Source organism: Phocoena phocoena, chromosome 17, assembly GCF_963924675.1.
Source record: "Phocoena phocoena chromosome 17, mPhoPho1.1, whole genome shotgun sequence".
In the NCBI taxonomy this organism is placed as follows: domain Eukaryota; kingdom Metazoa; phylum Chordata; class Mammalia; order Artiodactyla; family Phocoenidae; genus Phocoena; species Phocoena phocoena.
Window position 1 is genome coordinate 11847273 of NC_089235.1, and position 19719 is coordinate 11866991.

At 37.9% G+C, this 19719-nt stretch overlaps 1 protein-coding gene and 1 pseudogene across 1 annotated transcript in view; one reads left to right on the plus strand and one right to left on the minus strand.

The window, feature by feature from the left end:
• PDE7A (phosphodiesterase 7A) overlaps positions 1-19719 on the minus strand; it is a 112730-nt gene that overhangs the window by 54700 nt on the left and 38311 nt on the right. The gene's annotated exons all lie outside the window — the stretch shown is intronic.
• On the plus strand, positions 3174-3329 carry LOC136137273 (large ribosomal subunit protein eL39-like; annotated as a pseudogene).

The window sequence follows — 19719 nt, forward strand, 5'->3', positions numbered from 1 at the left end:
ATCCTCACAGCTCCCAGCCAGTCAGCGGCTCGAAAAGTTGAGTTCTACGAAGCAAACACGATCCTATTATTTTTGGTACGTTTTGATAAATGCCCTTTTGGTTAACGGTGGTGAGGTCAAGAATCTCAACTTGCTTTTCGCCTAAAAGTGGAGGATTGGGACTTCCCTGGTGGTCCAGTGGTTAAGACTTCGTGCTTCCATGGCAGGAGGCGCAGGTTCGACCCCTGGTCGGGGAACTAGATCCCACATGCGGCAGGGCGGAGCCAAAAAGAAGTAAATAAATACAAGTGAAGGATTGAACAAGGGAAGAGGGAAAGAATCAGAACTGAGACTCACAGGGAAAAAAGAAAGGCAGTCCTAAAAATTCTCTCATTTAAATGAACTTCTGTCGAGATTATCCCACCATCTCAAAACTCCACTGGGAGTCAAGAGCCTGGGTTTATTTCCCAGCTGTACTGCCAAGAGCTGAGTGAACCTGGGTGAATCACCACCTGTAAGGGCCTTGCTTTCCTCCCTTCACAGGAGTTAAATAACATCTGTAAAAGAATACCTCACTCATAGCAGGCTCTCAATAACATTTAGCCAAGCCCAAATTAAATAATTAAGACCTAACAATGATCATGACCTAACCACTCCAGCTCCACCCCAACTCTGGGCTTAACTGAAATCACATGGTTCATGAGGGCAACGTGTGCTGTGCTTGCCCAGTGCCCTGGGAACCTCTCCTGAGGCCTGGTAGGGCTAAGGTCATTTTTCACACCAGTGAATATAGGCTGGCTCCCTAAAATGGTTCCCCAGCATCCTCTTTCTTAAATATCTACTGTATGTCTGACACTGAAATACAGAGATAATCAAGACACAGTCCTTCCAGATCAGAAATTTCCTATTTGAATAGAAATAGCTACTAAGTTTATGCCTAAAATCATAGCTCCTTCGTTGCTGATGACACATTCACATCACTCAAATCTCACAAAGAACTCAGGCAATACAAGTTTTTCTTGAAACAGTACACTCACCTTTCTTAATGGCACGGACCTAATGGCTTTAAAACTTTTTCCTATTCTAAGATATGAAATATTTATCACTAATTCATCTTGATAAAGTATAAAACGTAACAAAAACTTTCAATAAGACGAAACAGAAACAAAAGCTGTCATCAAATTGTATTAACACTCCTTTACAATATTATGTCTATTTCTTAGAAAATTATCTTAAAATTAATCTTTCTAAATATAAAATAATTTATTATCCCATAAAGAAATAGTTGCCTCTTTTACAATAATAACAAATGTATTCTTTTACATTAACTTTTCTCACCTGTCTCAAAGCCTTAGTGAAACATGACAGAGCAACAAAAAAAATCACTTGACTACTAGAAAAATGAATGCATAGGAGACAGCTAAGCTTTATGAAAACAGAATTTAAAACTATAAGAAAAAGGTATAAAACTCTTTACCTTGCTGGGGCTTATAAAAGTAATATCTGAACAGTCTGGGTATTAAAAGCAAATCTCACTATTTTAGGAGTATGATCAATAGAAGGAAAAGGTACAGCTTTGATCACTGTGTCTTAAGAGAAGTAATCCAAGTGCAAATTTTATCCCTGGGGCTCTCTGCCACTCACAGGACACCTGTCAATCTTGGCAATAGCCTTTAGCTATCCATACAGAGACTCAGCATGTCCTTCTCTTGACCAAATTAGGCTAACCTCAACTGCATTGACATCAGTGTCTATAATTTTGGAATCCTGTTGACAAGAAGAGCCTATCCCAGAGTTTTTTATACAAAAGTAATGTCTGTTGGAAATTATAACCAAATTTATAATAGAAAAATGTGAATACTATAGTCTAAACCTTCCAACTGTGCTTTTATCATTTTGAATTCCAACCAATTTTAATACCAAATAGTAAATCAGGGCGGGTTTTTTATTTCTATTACTAAAAACCACATATCGGAGCTTATTATTTTTCAAATGTTATGAATTTCAAGAGATATGAAACTGACCAAAAAAATTAATCCTTGATAAGTAACAAAAATTATTTTAAAACTATGGTAACATGGGAGTTTTACCACTTAATTAAGACCTTTGTGTCATACTGATTTAGAGTTCTGAATTAAGTTTTCTGTTGGATAGTAATTAACGGCAATGAACATGTGATTAGTCTTGGTATGAAGTATTCAATAATAAAAACACCCTGACCTTTTACAAACATTCAAGTCTTCTGGTCCAGAAAACTACATTTTATGATATTAAAAGAACTCAGAGATTTGCTTATTGAATGACTGTTCACAGTATCTCACACCAGTCAGAATGGCCATCATCAAAAAATCTAGAAACAATAAATGCTGGAGACGGTGTGGAGAAAAGGGAACACTCTGGCACTGCTGGTGGGAATGTGAATTGGTACAGCCACTATGGAGAACAGTACGGAGGTTCCTTAAAAAACTACAAATAGAACTACCATACGGCCCAGCAATCCCACTACTGGGCATATACCCTGAGAAAACCGTAATTCAGAAAGAGTCATGTACCAAAATGTTCATTGCAGCTCTATTTACAATAGCCTGGAGATGGAAACAACCTAAGTGCCCATCATCGGAAGAATAGATAAAGAAGATGTGGCACATATATACAATGGAATATTACTCAGCCATAAAAAGAAATGAAATTGAGCTATTTTTAATGAGGTGGATAGACCTAGAGTCTGTCATACAGAGTGAAGTCAGTCAGAAGGAGAAAAACAAATACCGTATGCTAACACATATATATAGAATTTAAGAAAAAGAAAATGTCATGAAGAACCTAGGGGTGAGACAGGAATAAAGACACAGACCTACTAGAGAATGGACTTGAGGACATGGGGAGGGGGAAGGGTAAATTGGGACGAAGTGAGAGAGTGGCATGGACATATATACACTACCAAACATAAAATAGATAGCTAGTGGGAAGCACCCGCATAGCATAGGGAGATCAGCTCGGTGCTTTGTGACCACCTAGAGGGGTGGGATAGGGAGGGTGGGAGGGAGGGAGACGCAAGAGGGAAGAGATATGGGAACATATGTATATGTATGTAGCTGATTCACTTTGTTAGCAGAAACTAACACACCATTGTAAAGCAATTATACTCCAATAAAGATGTAAAAAAAAAAAAAAATTATGGGAATTTGCTCGTCATGTCTTCTCACAAGACTTTCAGGATCAAGTGATTCCCAGCCAAGAAACGAAAGCAGAATCGTACCAGTCCCCAATGGATTCGAATGAAAACCGGTAATAAAATCAGGTACAACTCCAAGAGAAGACTTTGGAGAAGAACCAAGCTGGGTCTATAAGGAGCGTCGCATATGAAGTGGCACACATATTTATGCTGTGTCAAGGCCACTTGCATCTTACCATATCACTCTGAGAACATCACTACTATCTGAACAGCTGGACGTGTTTTATTGGGAAAATGATTTTTCTCTTTGTGCTTCTGCACTCGTGCTTTGGCTCAGTACTAAATATGTGAGACCTTTTGTCGGAAAAAAAAAATTATGGAAAAGTAGAAATGGTCACAATTTCCAGAAGGGAAAAAAAAAAAAAATCAGTGGTGTAGATTTGACAACTGTAGAGTTTGGACTTAGGCTGCTAGTATATAAGACCAGGAGAATGTCACAGACCCCGGACACTTTAATTTCAGCAAGGCTGCACACACAGTCTCTGGAGGCATCCTTGAGAACAAAACAGAGCAATGTTAGGCTGACTCCTAGCTGACTGAACAAACATAACCAGAGTTCAAGTACCGGATGTCAAGCTGGTGGAAGTATTCTAGAGGCGCTGACAGAACTCTACATTTGGCTTTGTCTTGTTCCACATTTATCGGGATGCAGATCGGACTAATGCATATCATATCTGCATATAAAACACAAAGTATAAACCACCATGCTTAATTACAAAATAACTTAAAGAGAGAATGAAGTATGAATTTTAAAATAAAATAAACTGCATGCATATGGAACAGTGGAAATGGAGTTTACAAGTTTCCTTAAAAAAAAAAGGCCAGAATGTTTAAACTCTAAATTAATAAGAGACAGTAAGTAAAGGCAATCTTGGGAAGCACTGAGAGTCAGATAAGTATCCAAATCCAGGCTACTCCACTGTTCTCAAAGAGGCCACATGGATAAGACTGAATTCAGTTCTCAGTATTACCCTGGAAGACGCATTCATACGTAACATCTTTAAATGCAGATAAGGATGATATATAAACTGCTGTAAGATAAAATAAGCCAAGGAGTTCAGCTGTATTCTGTGAAATTAGGAAAGGTGGAAGTAGACCAATGGGCACAAGTTTGTGGAAAACAGAATTTGATTCAATATTACTTTCTAAGAACTTTCTACAGTTAGAACCATGGAAATTGAAAGGAGCTGCCTCAAACTAGCCTCTGTCAAGGCGGTTGTGGAGCAGGCTAGAAAAAATGACCTTCAAGGTCTCTGCCAGTTCTAAGATCCCACAATACTATACCTGACTCGATTTCATAATCAAAGAAGGCTTTCTAAGAAAGCTGCCACCACACCCCACAGACCCAGCCATACTGATTTCCTCAAAGTTACTAACATCTAAGTGGTTAGTGGTATTTATCTCAAAAGATAATTTTTAAATGAGAACTATTTGTAGGTAAGGAAAAAAACTTCACACTAAAAATACTACTACGAACTGACCACTACTTGTGGGTAAATATATATCAAAATATTTATAACATAAATACTAAAGAAGAAAAATACTAATCTCTCAGAGATTGGTCAAATTTAAAAAGGAAACACCAACCGTCAACAACTGTTTCCCTCTCCAAACCAATGAGAGTAGAAGCCCAAAAAATTTCTGAAGTATACTTGAGGCACACCAAATAGTACTGTTTCATCTCCACATATAGTACTGCAAGGGAAAGGAGGAGACGCACAAAGAGATTCTGAGATCTCCACTGTGTTGCGCATGAAGGATATAACATAAATGGACACAGTCCTTGCCTTCACACAGCTCAGATTTCTGTGGGGACTACAAACAATCATAACAAATAACCACGATTACAAGCAGATGTAAGATGCTCTGAGCGCCAAGTATGACACTTAACCCAGGATTCAGTCGTAGCTAGGAAGACCACTGGGAAAAAGTGACACATAATCTGACTCTTAAATGATTTCATAAGAGTTTGTCACACAAGAGGTGGGGGAAAGAGTTCCAAGCACAGAAAAAGCAGTATTTGCAAAAACCCGAGGTAAGCAAAATCACGGCTTGTTTATAAAAATATAAACAAGGTTCAATAAATGATAGGACAACTGGTAGGGGACTAGAACTCCCATCATGAACAACTAGAGAACTAGGCTATCTATGAGAAACACTGCTTTCAGATGTTAGACAAGTAGGATAGGACTTTGATCCCTGAGAGAAGGGGGAAGAAAACAAATAAGGTGAGACCTGTAATTGCCTAGGTTTCTTGAAAGCAGTTACCAAACCCCAAGGCGGAGCAGAGTAACCCTGCAGAGCAAGAAGTCTCACAAAGTTGAGGACTCAGAGACTGGAGTTCAGGGAGGGTACAATACTTGCATTTTGCAGGGCTGAGTACCAGACAGGAAGAGCCGTGAAGGTAACGGGCTCCAGAAGCCTGAAAATGGGTCTCCTTGAGCCTTTGGCTAAATACTAAGCTAGCCATGTGTGGAATGAGATACCATGAGGCTGGGAAAAGAACAACTACAGGGGAGCTGGGAAACATCTGGTCCCCACCAACCACAGTGAAGAGCTCTCACACAATACCTGGGACATTCCATAGCGACCCAAGAAATGCCAGAGCACAGGAGAAGGGCAAAGGTAGCCCATCAATGCAGAACGTTCTACTGGACAGCATTGTTCTGGAGCCCCACTAATGATGCTTAAAATATGCCTAAAAGGATCAGGCTGACCCACAAGTAACTAAATTGCGTATCAGATCAAAACTCAACACCCTTTTAAAGATGACAAGTGAAAAATAACGAATTGGGAGAATAAACAAGAAAATGTGACCCCAAACGGGGTGATGGTGGGGAGTCAATAAAAACCCAGAAATGAATAAGATGATGGAGTTGGTAAATTAAGGACTTTTACAATGCTACTGTAAATATATCCAAAGATTTAAAAAAAAAACATGCACACTGAAAAAGGAAACTGAAACTTAAAAAAAAAAAAGGATCACTTATAGCTAAAAAACATAACATCTAAACTAAAATTTCGCAGTTGGGCTTAACGGCAGACTAAATGCTATAGAAGAGATCAACAGAAATTACCTAAACATTTTCCAAATTTGATGACAACTATTAATCCAGATAGCAAAGAAGCTCAATGAACCCCAAAGAGGAGAAACACAAAGAAAGCCACACCAAGATACATCACAATAAAATTACTAAAAAAAGCAACTGATACCAAATCCAAAGACATTACAAAAGGGAATCATAAACCCAATCACTCATAAACACAGACACAAAGATGTATAAGAAAATATTAATAAATCAAATCCAACAATATATAAAAAGGAAATGCATTATGACTAAGTGGAGATTATCCCAAGAATCCAAAATTGGTTTTCTGTTCAAAAACAGCAATAAATGTAATTCAACATATTAGAATTTTTAAAAAATCATATAATCATTTCAACTGATAAAGAAAAGGCACTGAACAAAATTCAACTCATTTATGCTAAACACTCTTACTAAACTAGGAATAAAAGGAAACTCCCTCATCTGATAAAGGACATCTATTAAAAAACCTACAGCCATCATCATACTTAAAAATTAAATGCTTTTGCCCTAAGATCACAAAAAAAAACAAGGATGTCTGATTTACATCTTTAATATGGTATTTAAAGTCAGAGCCAGTGCATTAAGTCAAGAAAAAGAAGCATACAAATTGGAAAGAAAGTAGAAAAACTTTTATTTGCAGACAATATTATCATCTATATAGAAAATCATAAAAACCCTACAAAAGAATTTCTGGAACTAATAAAAATTTAGCAATGTCACAGGACACAAATTTGATATATAAAAATCAACTGCATTTCTATATACTCGTAAAAAATGATTGAAAAATGAAATTAAAAAAATACTACTTCCAATAGCATCCACAAACATCAATACTTAAAGACAAATTTAATAGAATATGAGCAAGATCTGTACAATGAAAATTATAAAACATTTTTAGGAGAAATTAAAGACCTAAATAAATGGAGAAATATATCATGTTGTTACAAGACTGAATTGTGTTTTCCCCAAAAGATTTGTCAAGGTCATAACGCCCAGTACCTATGAATGTGACTTTACTTGGTTCCTTGCAGATGTAATCAAGTTTAAGATAACAGTATACTGGGTTAGAGTGGGCTTGAAATCCAGTATAACTCATGTCCTTATAAAAAGAGAGAAATCTGGACACAGACACACAACCACACAAAGGCAGAGACTGGAGTAATGCATCTACAAGCCAAGGAATAACAAGGATGGCCGGCAACCACAAGAAGCTAGAAGAGACAAGGAAGGATTCCTCCCCAAGAGCCTTCAGAGAGAACATGGCCCTGCTGACACCTTAACTTCTGACTTCTAACTTCTAGAACCATGAAAATAAATTTCTGTACTATAAGCCATCCAGTTTGTAATACTTTGTTTTGGCAGCCCTAAGAAACTAATACACATGTTTACAGATTGGAAGGCTCAATATTGTTTCCAATTTTTCTCAAGTTAATCTATAAATCCAACACAATCCCAATTAAAATTCCAGCATTTTTTTTTTTTTTAAGAAACTGACAAGCGAATTCTAAGATCTATATGGAAACACTAAAGATCTAGAATAGCCAAAAATGTTTTGGAAAGAAAAGAGAAGACTTGTACTACCTGATTTCAAGGAGGACTTGTACTACCTGATTTCAAGACTTAATTTAAAGCTACAAACAATGTGGTTTTTACATAAAGGCAGACGCAGAGCATCAGAGCTCAACAGAGAGTTCAAAAACAGACCCACACTTATGTGGTCAATCGATATTTGACAAAGGTGCCCAAGTAATTCAAGGGAAAATGTAATCTTTTCAACAAATGGCACTGGAAAAACTATATAAACTTATGAAAAAAAAATCTCAACGTGCAATCTCACGCTATACAAAAAATTAACACAGATCATTATATCTAAACATAAAGGCTAAAACAAAATTTCTAAGAAAAAGTACGAGAATATATTCATGATTTGGGGTTAAGTAAAGATTTCTAGATACAAAAACACTAGTCATGAAAAATGTTAATTATGCTTAATTATAATTAAAAACTTCTCTTCAAAGACAGTGTTAAGGTATGAAAATGCAAACCACAGACTCAGATATTTGCAATATAAATATCTGACCAAGGATTTGATCCAGAATATATTATACATATATTAATGACAACTCATATCTTAATCACAACTAATTCAATTTAAAATATAGGCTAAAAACTTGAACAGACAAGTCACAAAAGAAGATATACGAAGATATATGCATAGCTAATACACACACGAAAAGATGCTCAACATGTTTAATCACTGGAGAAATGAAAATTAAATGAAGATTAAATTTAATGAAAATTAAAACCACAAGATACCACTACACACCCAACAAGAACAGCTAAAATTAAAAAGACTGGCAATATCTAGTGCTGGGCTGTGGAGCAATTAGAACTCTGCAAATGAAACATGTCCCCAAAATGACCTGAACATGAATGTTCATAGCTTCATTCATACAGGCATCCCTCAGAGATATTAAATGTTCAGTTCCAGACCACTGCAATAAAGCAAATGTCACAAAAAAGCAAGTCCCATGAATTTTTTGGTTTCCCAGTGCATATAAAAGTTATGTTTACACTATACTGTGGTCTATTCAGTGTGTAATAGCATTATGTCCAAAAAACCAATGTACATACTTTAATTTAAAAATATTTTATTGCTAAAAAAATGATAACCATCATTTGACAATGCAGGGTTGCCACAAATCTTCAGTCTGTAAAAAATACAATACCTGCAAAGTGCAATAAAATGAGGTATGCCCCTAGTCGAAGCTGGTAACAACACATGCATCCAACAACTAATTAACGGATAAATAAACTGTGGTATATCCATACAATGGAGTACTGCTCAGCAATAAAATGAAACTACTGATATGTGCAGTGACACGGATAAACCTCAAAAAACACTGTGCTTGGGCTTCCCTGGTGGCGCAGCGGTTGAGAGTCCGCCTGCCGATGCAGGGGACGCGGGTTCGTGCCCCGGTCCGGGAAGATCCCACATGCCACGGAGCGGCTCCACCCGTGAGCCATGGCCGCTGAGCCTGCGCGTCCGGAGCCTGTGCTCCGTCCGCAACGGGAGAGGCCACGACAGTGAGAGGCCCGCGTACCGCAAAAAGCAAACAAACAAACAAACAAAAAAAACACAACACTGTGCTAAGTGAAAAAAAAAATCAGGAAAAAAAGACTACATTTTGTATGATTCCATTTATATGAAGTTTGAGAACAAGCAAAACGAATCAGTAGCGGTGGTCTGGGGCAGGAGCCCAAGGGAGCGTCTGGGGGTGATGGAAGAGCACAGTATCTTGATTGGGATAGTAGCTGCATAGGTGTACACGTTTGTTAAAACTCATCACATTGTATAAATTATACCTCCATAAAGTTTAATTTCAAAAAGAGGAGCAAAATCTATTCCCTCCCACCCACAAAGGAAGTTTAGTACAGGTTACAGTGTAAAGTGAAGGTGGGAGTGGTAAGGGATTGAGACTAGAGAATGAGGACTGTCAACAATACTGACAGTCTGAATTGTGTACAAAGGACAAAAGGAACCCATTGAAAGGTTTTATTTAGGAGAGTGATGCGTAAATTCTATTTTGGAAAAAATACTTTGGGTGCCAGTGGATGGAATGGATTAATACAGTAGAAGACTTCCGTCTTCAGGAGCTCTGTAAGAAGGCTGCTGCCTTAACCCAGAATAAGACGATGGCTGAGGTTAGGGGAGCGGTCACAGGAACAGAGAAAGGTGACAGGATTCAGGAGACTAATGTGCTCTGTTTCAGGAGAGGGCTCAGTGCCCCAAGGACAACTAAGTGGAAATGTCCATCCAGGAGTCTGGCTTGTGGTGAGCTGAGGAAGGGATTTGGGATTAATCCCCTCCCAAGCACTCAAGACCATGTGGTAAGATTACTCAAGGAGAGACGATAAGACGGTTAAAACCAAAATCTTCAGGCTTACAAACAGGAAAGGACTGGGAGGGCAAAAGACCAAAACTCGCCAATGGTAACTATTCAAACTAAACAGCACATCCCCACGCGTTTATTTTCTCTCACACATGAATATAAATAACATTCCCTCTTACACCTCTGTAACATTAAAGCCAATAAGAAACAGCTTTAACTGTAACACAAAAAGCAAGTGACAAGAAGGCCAACGCTCAACAAATTTCAAACTGCATCCCCTGTAGGGCTTGTTAATAGTTTCTTCCAGACCTAGGCCAGAGAAGGAACTTTTGGTTCAGCCCCTTCCTCCAATCTAGGCTCCCTTAGTTCCTTTACAAAATGAAAGCAAGATACAGCAGATAATATTAAAAATTCTGCCATCCAGTTCTGTAACAGACACTGATTTGGAAGAAGCAGCCAAGCATAAATTATAGCTAATCATCAAGACAAAACCTGTGTTCCTATTCCTATCGTTATTTACCGGGTGGCTGTAATGATTCGGTTTAAGTCTCTGAGATCACAGGAGTCATTTGATCACAGGATCATTTCCAACAGCAGACTAGTTTAGAGAATGGACCCTGCCACTGAAAACAACTGAAAATGCTGGAAAATACAGAAAATACCTACTGAAATGAATCCATGAGCTGGTAATAAAATAAGGGAACACTCGGGCAAAAACTAAGTAAAGGCAGGTATGCATAAAGGCGGGCAGAGTACTGAAGCTGGCTCTCACTGCAAGGTCAAAGTAAAGTGGGTGAACCTGAACTCTGCGTTTTTCACAACCTCCTGAGTATATCGAACAAAAGAAGCCCAAAGCCCAGGGTCTGGACAAAGTACAGAGCACCTCCCAGTAACTATTGCTAATGGGATACAATGAGCAATAATAATAACATTCTGTGCTCATTTTAAAAAATAGCTTGAATCAAATCATGTGCAATTTGACATCCATCAGCTAGGAGAACATGATACAAATTTACGCAGGCTAGCGAAAAGACTGTCCTCTTTTGAATTTGCCACCATTTCGATGAACTTAATTGCAAAGGCAATTAAGACTGATGCTACTACCTTAAGGAGCTGGAACTGGAACAATGTATAAAAAGCAACTTGGTAAAAGGTTCAGAAAAAAGAACTATGTTCTCTTAAATTAACACCATTGGTTTACATTTAATAAAATGAGAACACCAAGGCTTCTGTACTTCGCACACGTAATTATAATATCTTGTTTAAAATAGAATAGGCAAAGAAAAGGGCAAAAATAACTTTTAACTTACATTGAAGTACATGGTACTTCTTTGTTCAAAAGAAATGCCTTTATAATCAACACTCTACAAAGAAATTTAAAACTTAATTTATATCATCTAACATCAACAAATTCTCTCATTACAAAGAAATTTTCTTCATAGACACAAACAGCACAATAGAGGTTTCCAGGGGCTGGGAAAGAAGGGACTAGCAATTACTGTTTAATGGGTACACAGTTTCTGTGCGGCCAATGAGAAAGCTGGGCAAATGGACAGAAATGATGGTTTGTACATCTAAAAATGGTTAAAATAATAAATTTTACGTTAGGTGTATTTTAGTACAATTTAAAAAGTACAGAGGAAAAATATTTTCATCTAATTTTCCTCAAAGTCTGGAATTCTCTTAAGTTTGAAATTCATGCCAACAACTATCTTCTTATAATTGAACCAGGAGAGCAGCGACTTTGGATCACGTACGTGATCATGGGTTCAAATCTGAGGTCTACCCTTCCTATCATGGAGTCTTGATACAAAAGTTACATTCTAAAAGCCTTGGCTTCCTCCAGCTGGATAATGGGAAAGTAGACAGCTAAGGTATGCTTAAAGATAATCCAGGAACGTTACCGAGGTGTTCTTACCCAATTCTCCAACACAGTCCCAGGGAAGGGTCATTAACTAAAATGTATAAGCCTTTAAAAATCATTTAACACCCTCTAACCAGTGCTTTAACATGTTCATGCATATCAAAGACTCAAAGCAAATTCTATAAAATGGCTTTCCCCTCTCTACAGAGCAATCAACCTAGCTCCTACTTAAATTACCAGGTTCTCTAAGTTACAATGTAAGACAGCCATGGAATTAAAAAAAAAAAAAAAAACTCATTAACTTACTCATTGGTTTTGCTCATGGTAAAAGCTTGACCATAATGCTCCCCTTATCAAATTTTTGTCAGTCATTACCCAATGGTAATAGTCCATTTTCAGTCAGTGGCATCAAAAACAGGCAGGCACGTAACAATCATAAATTTGCCCAAGTAATTCAGGGTCTAAGTCACAATTCTACCCCTTTAAGGAGATCAGACATGGCGGGCATAGGCGGTGGTTAACCTCCTAAGTGTCCAATAGTCCGTGCACCCCACACGATACGGGTTACTCTTCTGACATCCTGCACTGCGTGTAATTTTATACCATTATTATCCGCATATAACGCTGTTTTTTGGGGGGTTTTTTTGCGGTACGCGGGCCTCTCACTGTTGTGGCCTCTCCCGTCGCGGAGCACAGGTTCCGGACGCGCAGGCTCAGCGGCCATGGCTCATGGACCCAGCCGCTCCGCGGCATGTGGGATCTTCCCGGACCGGGGCACGAACCCGCATCCCCTGCATCTGCAGGGGGACCCTCAACCACTGCGCCACCAGGGAAGCCCTATAATGCTGTTTTTTGTTTGTTTGTTTTTGTAATGCTGTTTTGACATCTTAAAAACCTTTCTGACTGGGGAGACTTGCCCCTCCATGGGATAGCCAACTCTTAAAGATAGCCAGAAGCATGTCTTTGATTATGCAAACCAGCCAATCCAGAGCCAGACCTCCATCAGATCCTTGCATCTCAAAACAACTAATCATCCCAGGGTCAGGTACCAGGCAACTAGGGACCACTCCTGTAGCCCAAAGCCTGCAAAATGATTCAAAGTAACCAATTCTGAACCATTCACTCTGCCCCGCCTTGCCTTTCTCTAGGAAACCTGCATAGAGGCCATGGCCTAACTTCCCCTTCACTCCTGTCTTCTGTCTTCTGACCACCCTGGAGCTCTCCCACGTGGCCCTGTGTGGCGTACCAGGGCTCCTGTCTCTAGGACCCGTGAGCATAATACACCTTGTTTCTTCGTGAGCTTTTCCCACGTCTCCTCTGTGGCTGACTCATGTGACTGACCATCTCATAAAAGAATACAAAACATATGCACTGATCGAGAAAATACAAAATGATCTAACACTGAGAGTTCAGCAGTTATTTTAAATGAATTTTATTTAATCACAGGTGTATCTACTTATATTTGAAAAATAATAATATATATATGTATGAGTCTGTTTTTTTAAGTTTACTATTGCAAATACATGTGGATTCATGAATCCCTTGCCCAAATCCGAGATTCTTCTGGGATTTGCCATTATCAATTAGGCCAGGTGTGCGTGTATGCATGCCCTTCCCCCTTCCCCCTCATCCTCACCCAAATACACACACTTCTGAAAGAGATGTGCCCCCTTCAGCACACCATCACATCACTTAAAAAAAAAAAAAAAAAAAAAAAACCTGATAAAACTGAGGGGGAAAAGCTGATATGCGAAAAACTGATATAAGAAAAACCTATATGATCAAGGTTAAAAGGGGTGACACTCCAAAGAGCACAGAATCTTTAACCCTCTCATCAAACTGCATACACAGCACCTTATCATACATCCTCCCCTATACCCTATTAGCAGCATTTTTTTTATTAACAAGAAGATACAGAAAACCAGTTAATATTTGCCTTTTATGGCACAAATTTAACCTTATTATCTCATTTTCACCCTTTATGTACCCCAATTCCAACCAAATAACTTGCTCACAATTTCCTGATCACAGCCTGGACATGACAACTGCCACACCTATACCCAACTCATTTCCTCTGTCTGGAATAAATTCCCTTCCACTTGGGAAAGCCACATCGGTTTTAACATCTCCAACATGTAGTTGTATAAAGAGAAAATTAAACAGTCATTTGGGCCATCCAAATGGCTTATTTCAAGACTTACTGAGGAAGCATTAAAAAAAAAAAAACGAACTGAAATACGTAATTTGATACAGCTGAAGGATTTATTGTATGAACAATTAAGAGCCAGTTACATAAAGTACAGGCAATTTACAACTGATGAATAAGGTATATTTAAAGAGTTTCTTGTTTTGAACCTGGAATACAGACTGGTACTATGCAGCTGCATTCCTAATTTGAGGTAATGTTTCAAGTAAAATTGATTTAAAAATTATGACTCCTGTTCACTGAAAAGTTTCTGAAGTGTTGAGGAGAAAACAATTTTCAAAATTAGACAAGTAAACATTTAATTGAAAGGCAGTTATGAACCTCTCTCCCTATATACAAATTTAGTTACTTGTATTATTATACTTTACAACTTACATGAGTCTTTCTTACATTACTGTTTGAGTATAAATTGATATAAGCTTTCTGGAAGGTAGTTTGGCAATGTTTATCAAAAGGCTTTAATCTACACCTAATATTTTAACTAGTCATACCACTTCTAGGAAATAATCTTAAGGAAATTACCATAATGGACTGACTGGTTGATTACTAAAGTGAAAGTGAAGTGGACTACCTACAATCATTTAAAGTGAATGCTATAAAACATAAATGTTCTGTCTTCAAAAAGATTTCATTTAATTCTTGGATACTTTTAACTATTTCAAATTTGTAGTAAAAACAATGCACATATTCCATATGTAAATACAGAGAGAAAGTAGATGACTAGTTGCAGGGGCTGGGGAGGGAGGAGTGAGGAGTGACTGTGGGTAGAGTTTCTTTTTTAGGTGATGAAAATGTTCTGAAATTAGATCGTAGTGAAGGTGTACAATATTGCAAAACTTTGTGAATACACTAAAAAGCACACTGTACATTTTAAAAGGGTGAATTTTATGGTATGTGAGTCATTTCTCAAAAAATGCACATATTCAAACATTTAAATTTTAACTCTTTGGGGACTCCTACCAAAATATTAATTTATGCTCCCAGAGTAACATCTTTTCACATATATCTTAAATTAGGCCATCCTCTGGCTTCTCTGTATATGGATATGACTGTTTCATACACGTGTTACTGATTAGAAAAGTTTGGGCTCTGAATTAACCTTCTCTTTTTTCATTTGTGCCTGTGCATGGTTCCTTGTGTAAAACTGTGCTCCACCGAAGGAACCAAGCTCCATAAACAAATGCAAGGCACAGCTCAGATGCATCTGTTCAGCATATATTTTCATTAAAATGAAGCAGCTTTATACTAACAGGTGAACATGTAAGAACACACTGGGGTTGTATATTATTATTTTAATGCTTAGTACAACTTTGGCTTACTTTTCTGACTTTACATTTATGACAAACAAGATGGACAAAAGTTTAGATATTATTGCTGACAATACATTGAAACTAACATTTCCGACTATTTTTCCTTCAAAATTCTGGATCATTAATTTAAAAATATTCTGAAACTGCAAGGAAATCTCTAAATGAAACGCTGTTAAGATTTTTAAAACAGCTTTCTTGAGATACAGTTCACAAATAATACAATTCCCCCATTTAAATACACAGTACAATGGTTTTCAGTGTAGTCGCACGTATGTGCAACCATCACCACTGTTAATATTTTTCTCATCCCACAGGAAGCCCCATACTTATGAGCAGTCAGTCCCCATTCTCCCTCCCCCAGCCCACAGCAACGACCTATCTTGTTTCTATCCTTACAGCAATCAAATTTTTGGATATTTTATATAAATGGAATCACACCCAATGTGACCTTTTGTGTCTGGCTTATTTTGTGTCTCGGCATGTTTTCGAGGTTCACCCAAGTTGTAGCATGTATCAGAAATTTATTCCTTTTTATTGTTTAATAATATTCCATTATGGACATAACACTTTTTGTCTGTTTATCAGTTGATGAACATTCAGGGTATTTCTACCATTTGGTTATTTAATAATGCTGTTACTGATATAAACATTCATGTACAAATTTTTGTGGGGCCCGGTTTTCCTTTCTCTTAGGTATATACCTAGAAGTGAGACTGCTGGGTCATGTGGTAACTCTACGTTTAGCATCTTGAGGAACTGTCAAACTGCTATCCCAAGAGGCTGTGCCATTTCACATTCCCACCAGCAGTGCACGAGGGTTCTGATTTCTCCACACCCTTGCTAAGACTTATTATCTTGATTTTTTAATTCTAGCCATCTCTCATTGTGGTTCTGATTTGCGTTTCCCTGATGGAAAAGATGTTGGAGCATCTTTCATGTGTTTTTTGGCCATTTGTATATCTTCTTTGGAGAAATGACTATTCAGACCCTTGGTCCATTTTTTAATTGCATTATCTTTTCTTTTTTTAATTTATTTATGGCTGTGTTGGGTCTTCATTGCTGCACGCGGGCCTTCTCTAGCTGAAGCAAGCAGGGGCCACCCCTCGCCGTGGTGCGTGGGCCTCTCATTGTGGTGGCCTCCCCTGCTGCGGAGCACGGGCTCCAGTAGTTGTGGCACGTGTGCTCAGTAGCTGTGGCTTGCAGGCTCTAGAGCACAGGCTCAGCAGTTGTGGCACACAGGCCCAGTTGCTCCGTGGCATGTGGGATCCTCCCGGACCGTGGCTCGAACCCGTGTCCCCTGCACCGGCAGGCAGACTCCCAACCACTATGCCACCAGGGAAGTCTCTCGAGTTCCTTTTCTATCCTAGAAATGACTCCCTTATTAGGTATATGATTTTCTCCCACTATGTGGGTTGTCTTTTCACTTTCTTGATAGTGCACTGTGAAGTACAATAACTTTTAACTTTGATGAAATCTAACGTACCTATTTTTTTCTTTTGTTGCTCATGCATTTTTCAGATCAAAGAATCCTTTCCAAATCCAAAGTCATAAAGATTCACCCTATGTTTTCTTCTAAGTTTTATAGTTTCGGTTCCTAAAATGAGATCTTTGATCCATTTTAACTTATAAGGATCAGCTTCATCCTTTTGCATGCGGCTAGCTATCCAGTTGTTCTACCACAGTTTACTGAAAAGGTACTCTTTCCGCATTGAATGGTTTTGGCACTTTTCTCAAAACTCAGTTGATCAAAGGCACATGGATTTCTATCTCAACTCTCAATTCATTCCATTGATCTATATGTCTATAAGTATGAAAGGTAAGTACTGCAAGCTTAAGTGCCAGTACCACACTGTCCTGACTGCTGTTCCTTTGTAGTAGTAAGTTTCGAAATCAGGAAGTGTGAGTCCTCCTATTTTGTTCTCTCTTTTTGAAAGATTGTTTATTGCTATCCTGGTTCTTTTGCAATTCCATATAAATTTTCAAGTCAGCTTATCAATTTCTATAGAGAAATAAGCTGAGATTCTGTGCTGAAACTGTAGATCAACTTGAGGAGTACTGCCACCTTATCAGTATTTCATCTTTTGATCTATGAACATAGGGTATTTTCCCATTTATTTGGATTTTTGATTTCTTTAAATGTTTTGTAGTTTTCAGAGGATGTTTTGCACTTTTTGTTAAATTTATTCTTATTTCATTCTTTTTTTTCAATTGAAGTATCGTTGGCTTACAATATTATATTAGTTTCAGGTGTACAACAGAGTAATTTGGTATTTTTATACATTACACATCACACAAAGTTATTAAAATATTAACTATATTCTTTGTGCTATACATTATATCCTGTGACTTATTTATTTTATACCTGGTACTTTGTACCTCTTAATCCCCTTTACCTATTTTGCTTATCGCCCCACCCAATTCATTGGTTCTCTTTATCTGTGAGTCTGTTTCATATTTGTTAATTTGTTTTGTTTTTTAGATTCCCATATATAAGTGAAAACATACAGTATCTATCTTTCTTTGTATGGCTTATTTCACTTAGCATAATACCCTCTAGGTTCATCCATGCTGTCACAAATGGCAAGATTTCATCCCTTTTCAGCACTGAGTAATATTCCACTGTGTGGCACATACACACAACATATATATATGTATGTATCTATGTATAAAAATAAACACCATGTTTTCTTTATCCATTCATCTGTTGATGGACACTTAGATTGTTTCCATATCTTGGCTATTGTAAATAATGCTGCAATGAATATTTCTGTGCATATATCTTTTCAAATTATTGTTTTTGTTTTCTTTGGATAAATACCTGGAAGTAGAATTGCTGGATCATATGGTAGTTCTACTTTTTTTTTTTTTTTTTAGTATTTATTTATTTATTTGGCTGCTCTGGGTCTTAGTTGCACACGTGGGATCTTCAGCTGCAACACGCAGGCTCTTAGTTGTGGCATGCAAGGTCTTAGTTGCTGCATGCAGGATCTAGTTCACCGACCAGGGATCGAACCCGGGCCCCCGGCATTGGGAGTGTGGAGTCTTGACCACTGGACCGCCGGGGAAGCCCCTGGTAGTTCTTATTTTTAACTTTTGGAGGAACCCCCGCACTGTTCTCCATAGTGGCTGCACCAATTTACATTCCCACCAACCCTTAAATAAATTGCTTAAGAGTTTCCTTTTCTCCACATCCTCACTAACCCTTGCTATTTCTTGTCTTTCTGATGAAAGCCATTCTGACAGGCATGAGGTGATATCTCACTGTGGTTTTGATTTGCATTTCCCTGATGATTAGTGATGTTGAGCACCTTTTCATGTGCCTGTTGGCCATCTGTACGTCTCCTTCGGAAAAATGCCTATTTGCGTCCTCTTTCCATTTGTCAGCCAGATTGTTTGTATCAAAAAAACAAGACCTAAGAATAAATTTATCCAATGGGGTAAAAGACCTGTGCTCTGAAACTATAAGACATTGATGAAAGAAACTGAAGACAACACAAATAAATGGAAAGATATACCATGCTTGCGGACTGGAAGAACTAACGTTGTTAAAATACCCATACTACCCAAAGCAATCTACAAAGTCAATGCAATCCCGATAAAAATACTAATGGCCTCTTTCACAGAACTAGAACAAATAATCCTAAAATTGGTGTGGAACCACAAAAGACCCCAAATAGCCAAAGCAATCTTGAGAGAAAAGAACAAAGCTGGAGGTACCATACTCCCTGACTTCAAACTATACTACAAAGCTACAGTAATCAAAACAGTATGGTATCAGCACAAACACAGACACACAGATCAATGACAGAATAGAGATCCCCCAAGTAAACCCATGCACATGTGTTCAATTAATCCACGATAAAGGAGGCAAGAATATACAATGGGGAAAAGATAGCATCTTCAACAAATGATAGTAGGAAAACTGAACATCTGCATGCAAAAGGATAAAACTGGACCATTTTTTTTTACACCATATACAAAAATAAACTCAGAATGGATTAAAGATTTAAACGTAAGACCTAAAACCATAAAACTTCTAGAAGAAAACAGACAAGTATGTGATGTGACATTGGCCTTAGCAATATTTTTTTGGATCTGTGTCCTCAGGCAAAGGCAACAAAGGCAAAAATAAACAAATGGGAC